Here is a 6,000-nt window from a genome sequence, read left to right on the forward strand (position 1 = left end):
CACAGAGATGTACAACACAGTAAGGGGCCCTTCGGCGCACCTTGTCTATGCAGACCATGATGCCTATCTATCTAGTCCCATTTGCCCGCTTTAGGCCTGTATTCCTCTTCTCCTTTCCTATCCAAGTATCTTTCCAAATGCCTTTCAAACGTTGCAATGAAATCTGCCTCCATCACCTCCTCTAGCAGCTTGTTCCAGAGAACCACCACCCTCTATGTGCAAAAAACTTGCCCCTCAGATCTCCTTTAAATTTCTTCCACACACCTTAAACCTATGCCCTCTAGTTTTAAATTCCCCCACCCTAGGAAAAGAATTCTGACTATGCCCCTCATAATTTTATAGACGTCTATAAGGTCACCCCTCTGTTTCCTACATTCCAGAGAGAATAAACACAGCCTATCGAATCTCTCCTGATAAGTAAAGCCCTCCTGGTGAATCTTTTCTGGACTTGTTCTAATGCTACCACATCCTTCCTGCAGTGTGGTGACCAGAACTGTACACAGTGCTCCAAGTGCTGCCTGACAATGATTTCTATAGCTGCAATGTGACATCCCAACTCTTACACTCAGTGCCTTGGCTGATGAAGGCAAACATGCTGAATGCCTTTTTCATTACCTATCCACCTGTGTTGCCACTTCCAGGGTGCAATAAATTTGCAACCCAAGGTCCCTCTGTACATCAACGGTCCTGAAATTCCTGCCATTTACTGTATATTTCTGTTAGTATTTGTAATCCCAAAATACATTACCTCATATTTGTCTGCCACTGTTCCATCCAACTTTCCAACTGATCCATGTTACTCTGTATTCTTTCACAACTTTCTCTGTTATCTATTGCTCCAGCAAACTTATTAATCACCTATATTCTCACCCATATGACAAACAACAGTGGTTTCAGCACCAATCCCTGCAGTACTCCACTGGTTACAGACATCCGGTCAGAAATACGCCCCTTGACCTTGACCAAGAGATTCTGCAGATGCTGGAATCTGGAGCAACACACACAAAATGCTGGAGGGACTCAGCAGGTCAGGCAGCATCTATGGAGGGAAATAAACAGTCGATGTTTCGGGTTGAGACCCTTCATCAGGACTGGAAAGGAAGAGGGCAGAAGCCAGAATAAGAAGGTCAGGAGGAGGGGGAGGAGCACACGCAGGCAGGTGTGCTGGGGAATGGTAAGCAGGTGGTGGAGAGGGGAGATGGGGGACCTTTGACCACTACCCTGTGCCTCCTATCACCAAGCAAGTATTGGATCCAGTTTGCCAACACACCTTACATCTCAGTGCCCCAACCTCCTGGACCAGTTCACCATGCAGGACTTTGTCAAAATCCTTGAGAAGTCCATGTAAACCACGTCCACTGCCCTGCGTTCATCAGTTTTCTTAGTTATCATCTTAAAAAACCTGATCAGATCTGTGAGACGGGATTTCCCATGTACAAACCATGTTGACTCTTTGTAATCAGTCCCTGCCTTCCAAGTGATCATAAGTCCTGCCTCTTAGAATTTGTTCCAATAATTTTCCTACTATTGATGTAGGGACTCACTGGCCTGTAGCTTCCCGGTTTATCCCTGCTGCCCTTTTTGAATGCAAAAATCTCCGATAGAGCCCCAGCAATCTCCTCCCTTGCTTCCCGTAGCATCCTGGATAAATCCCTGTGGATTTATTCACCTTAACGTGTGCCAATGACTCTAACACTTCCTTCCTGACATAGACATGTTGTGGAAAATCAGCATACCCCTCCCCTAACTCTCCATCCTTCACATCCTTCTCCCTGGTGAATACCGATGAGAAGTATTCATTTAGGATTCAGCTCACACATAGATTTCCCTTTTGGTCCCTGAGGGGTCCTATCCTATTTCTAGCTATTCTCTTGCTTCAAATATATTTAGAAAATGTTCTGGGATTCTCTTTAATCCTGCTTTCCAAGGCAATTTCATATCCTCATTTTGCCTTCCTAATTTCTTCCTAAATTCTCTCCTACGTCTGTTAAAAACCTTGAAGGACTCACTTGACACCAGATGCCTATAACTGACGTGTGCTTCCTTCTTATTTCTGATCAAATTTTCAATTTCCTTTGTTAACCAAGGTTCTCTAATCTCACCATCTTTGTTTCTTACCCTTGCAGGGATATTGCTGACTCTGAGCTCTTACTATCTTGGCCTTTAAATGCTTCCACTTATCAGATGTTTTTTTTCCCCTTGAACAGCCTTGAATTGACTGTAGGAGGTACGATTTAGTCAGTTGGTAGATGACACAAAAAATTGGTAATGTTGTTGATAATGAGAATAGTCATAGTTTACTAGACGATACTATTTAGTTGGTAAAATCAAAAACCACTGGAAATACTCAGTAGGTCAGGCAGCATCTGTGGGAAATGAAACAGGTTAATTAGCCCAGTAATTTCTAGGGTAGGGACATGTTCGGCACAGCTTTGTGGGCCGAAGGGCCTGAATTGTGCTGTAGTTTTTCTATGTTTCTAGGTCAAAGACCCTTCCTTCTGACAAAACGTTGAGGTAGGTAATTGGTCACCTAAATCAAATGTCTCCCAAATTCTGAATGGACAGTGAACCTACAGTATGTGTGTATTCAATATCCCATGTCAGGACAACGATGTCCTTTTAAAGTTGTAATGTAGGTAACCCAGCAACCAATTTGTGCTCACCAAGACCCACAAACAAGAATGTAACATTGACCAAGTAATCTGTTTCTCGTGATAATATTGATGGATAAATATTGCTTACGACACAGGGTGAACCCCTTTACCCCTTTTTGAAGTAACAAATGAGGTATTTTACATACAAGTGTAATGCCCACTTGAAGGATGGCACCTACAACAATGCAGCAGACCTTCAGTATTGCATTTGGGCAAGTCAGCCAGGGATATGGCATCTAACTCTGGAGTATGGCTTGAACTCAGAACCTCTGACTCTGAGACTAGACTTCTGCCTCCCATGCTGGGGTTAACACCATCACCCCTACTCACTCTTTCAGTTGTTCATTTCCGCACCACAAACATGGAGATTCGATTCCGACCCCACATCCAACAGCGATCTGATTCACACAATGAGACTGATCACCACGATCTTTTCTCTTTCAGTGAACTTCCCTTTCTTGTGGTGTTAGAAGATTGTTCAGAGAGCTGTAGACAGGAAACACTTAATAGGAAACTGGCAGCAATGACTTTTTCCGTTCAGTGAATTTCTCAATGTGTCCACGTGTACTCAGCTGGTAGACAATGGCACAGGTCTTATGCCAGCACAGGCTCAGAGCCTCAGGGCAGAATCAGAATCACTCACCAGTGGAAACTACACAACCGAGCAGAACCAGTTGAAAGGGTTGATTCACCACCATATGGTTCTATGTGGTTCCTGTGTATCCCAGTGTCAGTTCTGCTACTCGTGCAGTGTAAAGTGGATGAAAGAGACACAACGCAAAGAAATGATAATTCTTAACGATTTTCCGTTATGTTGGAAGCAGCTTCTTTCCTCATGGGACAAACTGTAATTATATACCCACTTCAGTATAAACGAAGTCTCCTGAGGCCCTTCACAAGGGTATAACCATACAAAATTTACCAACAAGCTGTGTGAGGAGTTATTAAGCCAGCCTATCAAAAGCTTGGTCAAAAAGACAGGTTTTGAAGGAGCAGAGAGAAATAGCAAGGCCAAAAGGTTAAGGGGAGGAAGCTTGAGAGCTGGGACCTTGAAACTGAAGGCACAGCCGCTAATGATGTGGTAATGAAAATTAGGGGCCAGTATTGGAAGAGCTCAGTGATCTCAGGGGGCTGAAGGTCACAGAGATATGGAGAGGTTATGTCACAAAAGAACCGAACAGCAGGATGAGAATTTTAAAATCCAGGCATTGCCAGGTTGATTTTGGAATCACAGGCACTCTCCCACACCTGAGACCTTTTGCTTTGTCTTTAACAAAGTCAGATATTCAATTAAAGACATTTCCCTCCCCAACTAATGATCTGCCATTTCTGTCACTGTATAAAGTCACAGAGCGGGAGGGTCACAGCCGGTCAAAGCTCCAAAAGGTCCTCTCCCTTTGTGCAGAGAACTCTTGTGTTGTGGGCACTGAGGGCAGCTCTTTTAACTGGCCTGCATTTCCCATACTCACCATGTCATCGCGTGTTGACTAATGGACTGTCCCTGACAAGGACGGATGGCTGTCTTTACACCGACCTCTCCCCCTCTCTCCTTCCCCAGGGTTAATAATCACAGCCTCCCTCTTCCCATAAAGTGTTTCCAGGGTCTGGCAGAGTCAAGCAGCAAAGGCCCCATCCATCTTAAACTCCCCTTACACAGGAGGGAACCCCCCTCAACACTAGGTGGGCTTTGTGCCGTCTGCCCCGCGTGACAGACAGAAACAAAGGGCGAGACAGGGTAGCGGCAAAAGATGGGAACTAAACATTAATACCAAGAGCTGCACCTGCTCAGGGTCCAGGGGCCGTGACAAGAATATCTGTCAGCTCAGTCCCTCCCCAATCTACACAGTCGGTGAAGCTGTGACTGTAAGAATCACCAATGAGTAGCAGAGAATTGAAAGGATGGAGTTATCTCATATGAACCAACATGGAATTCACAGGGCAGGATTACAGGATCCATAGTACACAATAATTCAGCCCAGCTAGTCTATGCCCCACACAAACATCCTTGACCCTAATTCATCTCAGCCCATTAACAGCACCTTCATTTCTTTCTCCTTCTGAATTTGTCTAACGCCTGCTTAAGGGCATGTTGGATGGAGTTCCACGTGCTTGTCATTCTGTGTAAGAATGTTTATCTCGAATTTCCTATTAGGTTTATTAATGATAATTTTACATTTATGGATCTTAATTCTGGAGTTCCCCCATAAGGGCAAACTATATCAAATCTTTTTATTATCTTAAAGACTCTGACCAGGTCTTCTGGCAGGCTTTTCTTTTCCAGAGTAAATTTTCCTGATAGTTATAACTTTTTCGTTCTGTTACCATTCCCGTGAATCATTAGTGCATTGTCTGTGGTGCCTTGACAGGATTTTTATAAAATGAAGCACTGAACTGTTTAACATGTTCTGCATCTAGTGCAAAGCAATGCTTGGAGCAAGTTTAGCATAACTTCTCTGATTATCAGGCTCATGAACTTTTTTGTAGATGACTGTTTTAAGGGAACTTGATCCTGCCGTTACCTCCCAAGGGACAGTGACTGTCTCCTGTCTCCGACTGTGGCCGCTCCAAGTGAAACTCTGCAATACTCCAGGGAAAAGGCAGTGCAAGTTGGCCGACCCAAGGAATTTTTTAAACAATATCAAAACAAAAACCAGGAACACAAGAATCTGATATAAAAACAAACATGTTCCAGAAAGAAGTCTCAGGTTGGTCAGAGGCTGAGAGACAAGATCGTGTGTGATCAGACTTATGCAACCATCTGCCATTCCTTCTTCACAAACCACTGCATAGTTTCAGCATTTCAACATTTGCCACCTGCTTCACCAACCTCCAACAATGCCCGGGTCTTTACAAGCTGATTGGCTTGCCTTCCAGATGGGTCTGGGGAAGGAACAGTCAGTTAAAAGGTCTGGATTTGATCAGCCTAAAGTGATCTTTAATCTTTAAGAGAAACTGCCCTGTGTGTGTATTCAGCCAACAGAGACCAAGCCAATATCCCATCACCTGCCAACCTGATTAAAAAATAGATTCTCACTTTCTGTCTCTGGCTTCCAGTCTCGCTCTATCTAGCCTTTCGCCTTCCCACTCTGTCTCATTTCCTTTGTTTTTCCTTTTTATAAACTCCCTTTATCCATTTTGCTATGCCTGACCCCCCCCTCCTCTTTTTGTATCTCTTTCTCTTTCTCACACACACACACACACACACACTCTCCCTCATTGCTTCTCAATCTCCCTTTCATTTAATTTTCTCTCTGCTTCATGCTCTCTCACTCTCACTGTTTCCGTCTGTTTCTCAGACCCTCTATCTGACCACCTCTCTTTTTTTCTCGTACATGTTTTCTTTCTC

At 44.0% G+C, this 6,000-nt stretch overlaps 1 protein-coding gene across 5 annotated transcripts in view; it reads right to left on the reverse strand.

The window, feature by feature from the left end:
- LOC127582015 (retinoic acid receptor RXR-alpha-A) overlaps positions 1-3,068 on the reverse strand; it is a 104,601-nt gene extending 101,533 nt beyond the window's left edge. For 4 of the 5 annotated variants that reach the window (XM_052036940.1, XM_052036937.1, XM_052036939.1 and 1 more), the window contains exon 1: positions 2,985-3,068. The gene's annotated coding sequence lies outside the window, so the exon portion shown is untranslated. The remainder of the gene's footprint in view (positions 1-2,984) is intronic. The other variant, XM_052036931.1, reaches the window with a different exon arrangement.
- Positions 3,069-6,000: the final 2,932 nt, after the last annotated feature.

Source organism: Pristis pectinata, chromosome 23 (genome assembly GCF_009764475.1).
Source record: "Pristis pectinata isolate sPriPec2 chromosome 23, sPriPec2.1.pri, whole genome shotgun sequence".
Classification (NCBI taxonomy): domain Eukaryota; kingdom Metazoa; phylum Chordata; class Chondrichthyes; order Rhinopristiformes; family Pristidae; genus Pristis; species Pristis pectinata.